Genomic DNA, 12,177 nt, shown 5'->3' with positions numbered 1-12,177 from the left:
ATTAAACCTAATACTACACTATCATTAAATTAACTAAATAAACTACCTACAAAGAACTACAATGAAATACAATTACATAAACTAACTAAAGTACAAAAAATAAAAAAAGCTAAGTTACAAAAAATAAAAAATTAAGTTACAAACATGTTAAAAATATTACAACAATTTTAAGCTACTTACACCTAATCTAAGCCCCCTAATAAAATAACAAACCCCCCCAAAATAAAAAAAATCCCTACCCTATTCTAAATTACATAAATTTCAAAGCTCTTTTACATTACCAGCCCTTAAAAGGGCCATTTGTGGGGGCATGCCCCAAAAAGTTCAGCTCTTTTGCCTGTAAAATAAAAATACAACCCCCCCCCCCAACATTAAAACCCACCACCCACATACCCCTAATCTAACCCAAACCCCCCTTACAAAAACCTAACACTAATCCCCTGAAGATCATCCTACCTTGAGTCGTCTTCACTCAGCCGAGCCAACGATGGAACTGAAGAGGACATCCGGAGCGGAAGAAGTTAATCCTCCAAGCGGCGCTGAAGAAATCTTCCATCCGATGAAGTCATCATCCAGGCGGCGCTGAAGAAGTCTTCGATCCGGCCGATGTCATCTTCAAAGAGGCGCTGAAGAGGTCTTCTATCCGGGCGAAGTCATCTTCCAAGCCGGGTCTTGAATCTTCCTTCCGCCGACGCGGAACCACCTTCTTCACCGACGGACTACGACGAATGACGGCTCCTTTAAGGGACGTCATCCAAGATGGCGTCCCCTCAATTCCGATTGGCTGATAGGATTCTATCAGCCAATCGGAATTAAGGTAGGAAAATCTGATTGGCTGATGGAATCAGCCAATCAGATTCAAGTTCAATCCGATTGGCTGATCCAATCAGCCAATCAGATTGAGCTCGCATTCTATTGGCTGATCGGAACAGCCAATAGAATGCGAGCTCAATCTGATTGGCTGATTCCATCAGCCAATCAGATTTTCCTACCTTAATTCCGATTGGCTGATAGAGTCCTATCAGCCAATCGGAATTGAGGGGACGCCATCTTGGATGACGTCCCTTAAAGGAGCCGTCATTCGTCGTAGTCCGTCGGTGAAGAAGGTGGTTCCGCGTCGGCGGAAGGAAGATTCAAGACCCGGCTTGGAAGATGACTTCGCCCGGATAGAAGACCTCTTCAGCGCCTCTTTGAAGATGACATCGGCCGGATCGAAGACTTCTTCAGCGCCGCCTGGATGATGACTTCATCGGATGGAAGATTTCTTCAGCGCCGTTTGGAGGATTAACTTCTTCCGCTCCGGATGTCCTCTTCAGTTCCATCGTTGGCTCGGCTGAGTGAAGACGACTCAAGGTAGGATGATCTTCAGGGGATTAGTGTTAGGTTTTTGTAAGGGGGGTTTGGGTTAGATTAGGGGTATGTGGGTGGTGGGTTTTAATGTTGGGGGGGGGTTGTATTTTTATTTTACAGGCAAAAGAGCTGAACTTTTTGGGGCATGCCCCCACAAATGGCCCTTTTAAGGGCTGGTAAGGTAAAAGAGCTTTGAAATTTATGTAATTTAGAATAGGGTAGGGATTTTTTTTATTTTGGGGGGGTTTGTTATTTTATTAGGGGGCTTAGATTAGGTGTAAGTAGCTTAAAATTGTTGTAATATTTTTAACATGTTTGTAACTTAATTTTTTATTTTTTGTAACTTAGCTTTTTTTATTTTTTGTACTTTAGTTAGTTTATGTAATTGTATTTCATTGTAGTTCTTTGTAGGTAGTTTATTTAGTTAATTTAATGATAGTGTAGTATTAGGTTTAATTGTAACTTAAGTTAGGATTTATTTTACAGGTAATTTTGTATTTCTTTTAGCTAGGTAGTTATTAAATAGTTAATAACTATTTAATAACTATTCTAACTAGCTAAAATAAATACAAAGTTACCTGTAAAATAAATATAAATCCTAAAATAGCTATAATATAATTATTAATTACATTGTAGCTATCTTAGGGTTTATTTTAAAGGTAAGTATTTAGTTTTAAATAGGATTCATTTAGTTAATAAGAGTTAATTTATTTAGATTTATTTAATTAATATTTAAGTTAGGGGGGCGTTAGGGTTAGGGTTAGGTTTAGGGGTTAATCATTTTATTACAGTGGCGGCGGCGTAGTGGGGGGCAGGATAGGGGTTAATAAATTTATTATAGGTGGCGACGGTGTAGGGGGGGCAGATTAGGGGTTAATAAATGTATTATAGGTGGCGACGGTGTAGGGGGGGCAGGATAGGGGTTAATACATTTAATATAGGTTGCGGCGGGTTCAGGGAGCGGCGGGTTAGGGGTTAATACATTTATTATAGTTGCGGTGGGCTCCGGGAGCGGCGGTTTAGGGGTTAATATGTATAGAGTAGCTTGCGGTGGGCTCCGGGAGCGGCGGTTTAGGGGGTAATAACTTTATTTATTTGCGGCGGTGTAGGGGGGGTCAGATTAGTGGTGTTTAGACTCGGGGTACATGTTAGGGTGTTAGGTGTAGACAGCTCCCATAGAAATCAATGGGATGTCTGTCAGCAGCGAACTTGTACTTTCGCTATGGTCAGACTCCCATTGATTCCTATGGGATCCGCCGCCTCCAGGCTGGCGCTTTGAAAACCAGGTACGCTGGGCCGTAAAAGTGCCGAGCGTACCTGCTAGTTTTTTGATAGCTAGCAAAAGTAGTGAGAATGTGCCGCACTTGTGTGCGGAACATCTGGAGTGACGTAAGAATCGATCTGTGTCGGACTGAGTCCGGCGGATCGAAGCTTACGTCACAAAATTCTACTTTTGCCGGTCTCGAGCCTTTGATAACTAAGGCGTATCAGCCTCGCCACAAATACGCTGCGGAATACGCAGCGTATTTGAGGTTGACGGCTTGATAACTACCCCCCCATGTATCCAACAGTATACCTCTGTAATTAAAGGGATACTGAACCCAAATTTTTTCTTCCATGATTCAGACAGACCATGCAATTTTAAGCAATTTTGTAATTTACTCCTATTATCAATTTTCTTTGTTCTCTTGATTTCTTTATTTGAAAAAGCAGGAATGTAAGCATAGGAGCCGGCCCATTTTTGGTTTAGCACACTGGATAGCACTTGCTAATTGGTGGCTACATTTAACCACCAATCAGCAAGCGCTACCCAGGTTCTGAACCAAAAATGAGCCGGTTCGTAAGCTTACATTCCTGCTTTTTCAAATAAAGATACCAAGAGAATGAAGAAAAATTACAAAGTTACTTAAAATTGCATGCTCTATCTGAATCACAAAAGAAAAAAATTGGGTTCAGTATCCCTTTAATGATGATGCTACTACTGGAACTTATTTCTTTAATAAAGATTTTTTGGGATTCTGCATTGATCCCTTGGCATCCTCAGATGCCTAACACTCTTAGTGAAGTAAGACATTTTGTTACCATCTCGCTATTGCCTTCTTATTCTTTAAATTTATGGTTCTTTATGGAGATGTTCGGGGACATTGCAGCATTTTTTTACATGGGCATTGGGTAAAGATTCATGGATATAAGTTTCATTTAAAAAGATGGCGTAATCTCCCTCTTTCGTTAAATGTTTTATTACAACACCGTTCACTATTTTAGTTTATTACCTGTTATATATGGTTTAATGCAACAGTGCTAAGTTTTAGGGGTAGATTTAACAAGCAGGGAATGCTGCTATCTACCCCTGTAATTTCTGTCTCGCCGGAAACAGAAGTTAAGAAGCAGTGGTTGTAAGAAATCATCCTGATCAGAAACGATCAGGATGATTGACACCCCCTGCTAGCAGCTGATTGGCTGTGACTGTGCAGGGGGCGGCATTGTATGCTGTCGGCATTTAGCAATGCAGAGAGGACATGAAACCCGGGTTTAATAAATTGACCACTTACATAAAACAGTCATTCTCTTTTATATCAATGATTATTCACTATTACTTTGATATACTACAGTGGCAATACATGCTGTATCTAAAGCAATTCTATTTAATTAGATGACGTAGCTCTTACTCTTCGTCTACAGCTACCCAGACTGCACCTAAATCATATGCCTTCTTAATATATCAGATAATCTTTTAAAACAAAGGTTGATGACCAGTATTTCTGCAATTGTTTCCAGACTGATCACCAATGTTCATTGTATACATGAACCCCCCCCCCCCCCCTCTTTACTTAGAACCTCAAAGTGCCTTCATTTATACTAAGCAACAACTTAGTTTACTTCATTGCCTGATGCCTCTGAATTCTCTCTGGCTCAGCCCTGTTCTCTCAAACTCTCACTGGTTGTCCAGTGCTACCCTGCATTCTCACCAGCTTGGTTCTTTCCCCTTACCTGCTCACTGACTGGTAAAACACTGCTATTGCTAGCCTCAAGAAACAAAAAGTGACTTTTTTTTTGAGGGATAAAATAGTTTGTCTATTGATCATTCCTTTTCAACATGTAGATTCACAGCGGTAGGCGAAACTCACATCTCAAGTATCACCTTTCCTGTACCACAGACACAAATAGATTATGGCATCACACATGTGATTGGTTACATACATCCAAAGCTAGGAGCATGAAACAGTGTCTATGCAGCTTCCATTATTATTACTTAGTGCACATCTAGCACATCATGTATGTCAATCAAGAGGCTTCCCAGAGGGAACTGTCATTATCTTACTACAGGGTCTCTGGTTGCTGCTGTTAATGAGCCATATATATATTCCTAGCTTATTATCTTATTGTTTCCCACAATTTTAGGGTATTGCTATTCTATTATAATGTGCCAAATAAATATGTAAGTAAATCAATTTATCATGTATTTTATTTACCTTTTCTTCTAAAGTTCCACTTTTACAAATTGGATGTAGCAAAGTAATCTGGACCTCAAACCATCACCTTGTCACAAACAAAAACCTGAGCCAGCACAGAAACAGGTCCCATACATTGCTGTACTTTATTATATTAAAGGGAAAAGTAAACACCTTGTAATTACATTTCTGTCATGTTGCTATAGAATAACATATCAGCCAAGTATTAACATTTGCCTTGTTTTAAACAGTCAAACTGAGCTTTAGTTCACAGACAACAAAGCTAGGCACTGTCATAAAGTTAGTATAAATTGTATTGTTTTGCAGTTCTTATGTGATAAAGCCAATTAGGGACAAATATGTAGCAGAGTTATCCTTGAGAAGTCAGTAGGGTGCATTTCAAGCTCTAAAATTTAGAAATTGCTCACTTTTCAGAGCTAAATTGCATGAAAAGGGGGAAAAATAAACAATGAACATATGTTGCAATGTTGTTTAATTATTTGTAACTAAACATTTTGATATGAAAATCTCAAGATGTTTACTGTATCTTTAAAGTAGTTCTACTTGACTCTAGTCCTCTAAGAGTGCATTTAAAGGGTTTACCAACCAGAGCAAAGGTAAAATACTCAAATGTTTATAGCTTTGCCTGTTATGGTTACTTGAGGACATATGTTGAAAACACTGTATTAAACTGATATAAAAGTGCATAATAAAATAAAAATATCAAGAGTTTAACATTAATAATACCTGTCTAAAACATTAACTTGCAATAAAACACTAAAAGCATCGCTGCATCAGCACCTTTCTACTGTCCATCATGATTCTGTGATTTACAGTTGTAGCCAGTCTAAAGTCAATACAATGGTAAACCAAATGAGCACACATTTGGGGAAAGTCATAATGAGCTAGACTTAGCTGTGTCTTTGTCATTTGTTTTTCTATTTGTTATCTTAAAGGGACATGAAAGTCAACATTAAACTTTTATGATTCAGAGAGATCAAGTTAGTTTTAAGTTTACTTCTATTATCTAATGTATTTCATTCCCTTGGTATTTATTGTTGTAAAGCATATGTAGAAAGGCTCAGGAGCAGGAATGTTCTATCGGGGACTAGCTAGTAATTGGTGTCTGCACAAATATGCCTCTTGTCATTGACTAACCCGTTGTGTTCAGCTAGCTCACAGTAGTGCATTGCTGCCCTGAAGCTGACTTTTGCAAGGATTTAACACATTATTTATGCAAGCAATAATGCAATAGAAATAATATATTAGGCCATTTTCTTTTTGTTCTTTTATGCTCCTTTAAACGTTTTTTTTTTCTTCCAAAGCCCTTATCTTGTATACATTGCTTTAAGTCGTACGACTACAAAACTTGGTAGATAACAATATAAATATTTTAGGAGAACATATCTAGTGCAGTATAACAAACAGTAGATATACACTGTATAGATAATTGTGTCATAGTGAATTCATACAGGAACAGCTAAATTATCCTGTGTTACTAAACTACTTTGCCTGATTTTTTTTTCTATATTATATTTACAAAGTAAACTATGAGATCAATTCTGACAAAAGTTTGCAATTCAAAAATTGGTTGGTTGCAAAAAGAAACCAACAAAATTGAGTCATTTTTCAAAATACTGTAAAAAAAAATCATCTATGAAAGAAAAGCTCATTATTCATGATCAGCACTGATGTGGTACTATTATTGTGAAGCAAATTGATGTCAATATTATACATAACCTCTTTTTTTTTCAATGTTTACATTATTTTTTACATTATTTTATTATTATTATACTATTATTATACTTTATTTATAAAGCGCCAACATATTCTGCAGTGCTGTCCATGGGTACAATTGATATAAGTAAAACAATAATACAATACTTATAAGAGACAAGACAAAATTAGACAAACAAATACAGGAGGAATTGAGGGCCTTATTCCCTCAGGAATTTACAATCTAGGTGGGCAGGAGGGTTAGTAACAGGACTCATTCAAAGATATCCAGCCTCCAAAAGCTAAGTTAAAAGATCTTTATTTATTCACATAGGTCCATAATACAGCAACAACGTTTCAAACCAGCAATTGGTTCTTAGTCATGTCTGGACATGACTAAGACATGACTAAGGAAATGACTTAGGACATGACTAAGAACCAATTGCTGGTTTGAAACGTTGTTGCTGTATTATGGACCCTATGTGAATAAATAAAGGTCTTTTAACTTACCTTTTGGAGGCTGGAAATCTTTGAATGATTGCAGTGAGATTGGGACCTGGCTAATCCCATTTCCGTGCCCCAACTTGGAGAGTGTGCTGTCTTCCCTTGTGGATTTTGCTGAGTAACTGGACTGCAAGTGTGAGAATGATGTTAATACAGAGTTAGATGAAGACAATTATTAGGTAGGTGGAATTTATTTATTACTGATTTGGGTGGTAGGCTTCCCTGAACAAAAAAGTCTTTAGAAAGCGTTTAAAGGAGGACAGATTAGGGGAAAGTTAGACAGTGCAAAGAAGTGTGTTCCAGAGGGTTGGTGCCGCACGAGATAAGTCCTGCAGTCTAGCATGGGAGTAGGTGATGGTAGAAGATGCAAGGAGTAGGTGATTGTTGGATCTTAGGGGGCGGCCTGGAGTATATTTATTGATTTGTGAGGACAGGTAGTGGGGAGCAGCGTAGTAAGGGCTTTTTAGGTCAGAGTGAGAATTTTGAATTTAATTCTGCTGTTAACAGAAAGCCAGTGAAGGGACTCACAGAGTGGCAGCAGATACAGAGCAACGATAAAGTTGGATTAACCTGGCAGAGGCATTTAGAATGGATTGAAGGGGAATTATTCTACACATTTCTATGTAAAAACATTAACTTGCTCATAAAAATTGTGTAGTTGGCTCTTTAATTTTCTTTCTAGCTCCTCAGTTTGGCATATGCTGAAAAGCTGTCTTAAATATAGATTCTTACAATGCTACTGTGGTTTAGATTCACATAGAAATCAGAGATATTTTGTTTGTCTCTGAAGGTTTTGTAATTTTTGTGTGTGACCCTAATCAGATGTGTTTGGATAATGTAGAGGAAGAGAACTACTGGAGTCAGTGGTGTATTTATCTTGTCTTGAGCAAATTTGATGCCAGCCCAAACCTCCCAAAATTTGAACAATGTTAGTTCTTATTTGTCTTGTACATTTCTCACAACTGGAAGCCAATGATACCTGGATGGATCATGCACTACTACAAGGGAACCAGGGATCAATAATCTGTCATAAAATGAATTCCTATGGAAGACATAGGAGTTGCACAGCATCATGCCACAGAACTACCCCTCAAAATTTCCTGCCTCTGGGACATTTGCTCTGGCTGAGGAGCTACGGACAACAAGCAGGCTAGAGATTCCAACCTGTGACAATCCTGTGAGATTCAGGACACTTAAAAAACACAGAATTTGACAGCAGGTAAGAACCATAGACAAAGTATAAGCTTAACTAGTTTGTAGGATAACCTTATGCTTATCCCAGAAATACTTAAAGTCCCCTACAGTGTTTGTCTTTGCCATCTTTACAGAAACATAGATGAGGTCTACAGGTATATGACTGACAGTATATTAAATATTTGTTTACAATTAAATGGTAAAAATCTTACATACATGCCACATTTAAAGGTTTCACTCATATGTACAAAACTAGGGAATTCCTGATACATGTATTGACAAAATCATATGAAAATTAGACGTCTAATTATTGTACGATAATTACTATTGTATGAAGAGTTGGAAACACCTTTTACGAAGCCACAGAATATTTCCTCCTACCTAGTTTTTAATCTAACCATTTTTCTCTGTCTTATCTTGGACAGGCTAAATAGAAATGACCTCAGCAAAAGCGTGTTTTTCAGACTTATTCAGAGAATGCTCTACTTAAATCTAAAAGGCTGTCCTAAAATTGTCAACTGGAATATAATCTAACCCTTGTTTCATATCTAATGCATAATCAACAAATGTACTGTATACATTTCGGACCTATGATTCTGTCCTACACAGGCCTGGCCCCGGCTGCTCTCTTCCAACTCATTTCTGAAAATATCGCTGCTTTCTGCAGACAGCAGATCATAAAATTAAAGAATAGCTTCTCTCCTCCCTTTCCTGGATTGCACGGAATGTTCAGCAGATTTCCAAGCTTCAAATTAGACAAAACCTACACCACCAATGAAAAACTGGGAGGCTCCATGTATTTGTCTTTAATAAGTTTAGTCTCCACTTGATGTACCTAATTAATGTTGTTACTAAGAAGTCAGCAAAACATTTTACTCCACCTATTAAATGATGAAAATTCAAAGAAATGTACCATTCATGAATATTATATCATTTAATTTGAAGGGACATAAAGTCAGAATTAACCATTATGATTCAAATAGTTTGGGAAGTTTTTTAAAAATTGTAAAAAGTATTTATGTTATCAACTTTTTTCTTTTTCTTTTGCTATCTTTTGTTAAACATTTCCATGGGAGCAGAGTGTGCATGTATCTTTTTTAAATAGCAAGCTATGTCTGAATCATTAAAGTTTAATTTGGACTTCCACTTAATAATATTCAGTTTTCATAGTAAATCCATGGTACAAATCTTAAAAAAATAATTATAATATATATATAAATCTAAGAGTTCTTTCTTTCTAAATCTTTTTATTTATTTTTTTTGGCTTTCAACTCATCAATGGTTTACACTTTAAAAGAATGTTTCACAAATGTTCCATTGTTATTGCTCATATCCTACCATAAAAATAGGTTACAATTACAAATAAACTTTACGGTCTGATGCAAATGGGATTAGTATCAAGTCAATGTGATAGAATTTGGGCTTTTGGTTAACTGAATGATGCAGTGCAAGGCAGGTTTGCCTCTACCATCTCCCCTAAAGAGTTCAAGGGACAATTTATTGTAAAATTTGTTTTCCCTTAAAAAAAGCAATTAGTTTAAATTTAAAATAAGTAGTAGATTTTTTCTGACAAATTTTTTATCACCTAGATTACAAGTTTTGCGCTATAAAGGGTGCGAAACAAAAGCAACAAAAGTTGCGTTATTTCACCCTCCATAGCGCTGCCATTATGAGTTTTGGAAAAGCCGCCTTGTGTGTGCGATATGGTTGCATTAAGTTCCATACCGCACAAAATACAAACGCTGCTTTGATGTGCTCGTGCACACTTTCCCCATAGACATCAATGGGGAGAGAGTGTTAGAAAAAAAACCTAACACCTGCGATCGCGGAATGGAAAGCTCGGTAACGCAACCCCATTGATGTCTATGGAAAAAAAAATTACCTTTAAACCTAACACCCTAACATAAACCCCACATCTAAACACCCCTAATCTACTGACCCCGACATCGCTGACACCTACATAATGTTATTAACCCCTAATCTGCCGCTCTCGATATTGCCGCCACCAAAATACATTTATTAACCCCTAATCTGCCGCTTCCGATATCGCCGCCACTATAATAAAGTTATTAACCCCTATTCCCCCTCACCCCAACATTGCCCACACTATAATAAAGTTATTAACCCCTATTCAGCCACTCCCCAACATCGCCGTCACTAAAGTTATTAACCCCTAAACCTCTGGCCTCCCACATTACTGCCGCTAAATAAATCTATTAACCCATAAACCGCCAGCCCCCCAAATCACAAAACACTAAATTAAACTATTAACCCCTAAACCTAACAACCCCCTAACTTTAAATTAAATTTACAAGATCCCTATCTTAAAATAAACAAAAACCTACCTGGGAAATTAAAAAAACCTAAGTTTAAACTATAAATTATTCTAACATTACTATTATACTAAAATTCAAATAACTATCAATTAAATTACACATTAAAAAAACCTAACACTACTAAAAAAAATTAAATCTACAATTACAAAAAATAAAAAATACTAAATTACAAAAAAATAAAAAAATGCTATAGTACAAAAAATAACAAACACTAAATTATGAAAAATAAACTAAATTATACAAAATAAAAACAATTACACCTAATCTAATAGTCCTATAAACAATAAAAAGCCCCCCAAAAATAAAAAAAAAACCCTAGTCTACAATAAACTACCAATAGCCATTAAAAGTGCCTTTTGTAGGGCATTGCCCTAAAGAAATCAGCTCTTTTCCCTGAAAAAAAATGCAAAGACCCCCCAAACAGTAAAACCCACCACCCAACCAACCCCCAAAATAAAAAACCTAACTATAAAAAACCCTAAGCTACTGATTGCCCTGAAAAGGGCATTTGTATGGGTATTGCCCTTAAAAGGGCATTCAGCTCTTTTTCCTGCCCTGAAAAGGGCATTCAGCTCTTTTTTTAAAAAAAAAAAACACTAACCCCTGACTATCCACTTACAGTTTCTGAAGTCCGGACATCCATCCTCATCCAGGTGGCGAGAAGTCTTCATCCAGACGGCAAAGTCTTCATCCATCCATGCGGCGTCTTCTATTTTCATCCCAGCGGCGCTGAACGGGTCCATCCTGAAGACATCCAGCGCGGAGCAACCTCTTCATACGGTCGCCGCCGTATACTGAATCTTCAATGCAAGGGAGCCTTTTCAAAATGGCGTCCCTTGCATTCCTATTGGCTGATTTGATTTTTTAAATTCAAATCAGCCAATAGGATGAGAGCTACTGAAATCCTATTGACTGTTCAAATCAGCCAATAGGATGAAAGCTACTGAAATTCTATTGGCTATTCAAATCAGCCAATAGAATTTCAGTAGCTCTCATCCTATTGGCTGATTTGAATAGCCAATAGGACTTCAGTAGCTCTCATCCTATTGGCTGATTTGAATGTCAAAAATTAAATCAGCCAATAGGAATGCAAGGGACACCATTTTGAAAAGGCTCCCTTGCATTGAAGATTCAGTATACAGTGGCGACCGTATGAAGAGGATACTCCGCGCCGGATGTCTTCAGGATGGACCCGCTCCGTGCCGCCGGGATGAAGATAGAAAATGCCGCCTGGATTAAGATGGAAGAAGCCGCCTAGATGGATGAAGACCTCGCCCAGCCTGAATGAAAATAGATGACACCTGGTTGAGGATGGATGTCCGGACTTCAGAAACTGTCTGTAAGTGGATCGTCGGGGGTTAGTGTTGGGGGGGTCTTTGTATTATTATCTTTATTATAGTGTGGGCGATGTTGGGGTGCGAGGCAATAGGGGTCAATAACTTTATTATAGTGGCGGCGATGTCGGGGAGCGGCGGAATAGGGGTTTATAAATTTATTAAGTGGCGGCGATGTCAGGAGCAGCAGATTAGGGGTTAATAACTAATATAGTGTTTGCGATGCGGGAGGGCCTCGGTTTAGGGGTAATAGGTAGTTTATGGGTGTTAGTGTACTTTGTAACAGTTTAG

At 37.7% G+C, this 12,177-nt stretch overlaps 1 protein-coding gene across 1 annotated transcript in view; it reads right to left on the bottom strand.

The window, feature by feature from the left end:
* PASD1 (PAS domain containing repressor 1) overlaps nt 1-12,177 on the bottom strand; it is a 249,469-nt gene that overhangs the window by 229,765 nt on the left and 7,527 nt on the right. The window lies entirely within an intron of this gene.

This window comes from Bombina bombina, chromosome 1 (genome assembly GCF_027579735.1).
Source record: "Bombina bombina isolate aBomBom1 chromosome 1, aBomBom1.pri, whole genome shotgun sequence".
NCBI lineage: Eukaryota > Metazoa > Chordata > Amphibia > Anura > Bombinatoridae > Bombina > Bombina bombina.
The sequence above is the reverse complement of the archived record's forward strand: the minus strand, read 5'-3'. Positions and strand labels throughout refer to the sequence as shown.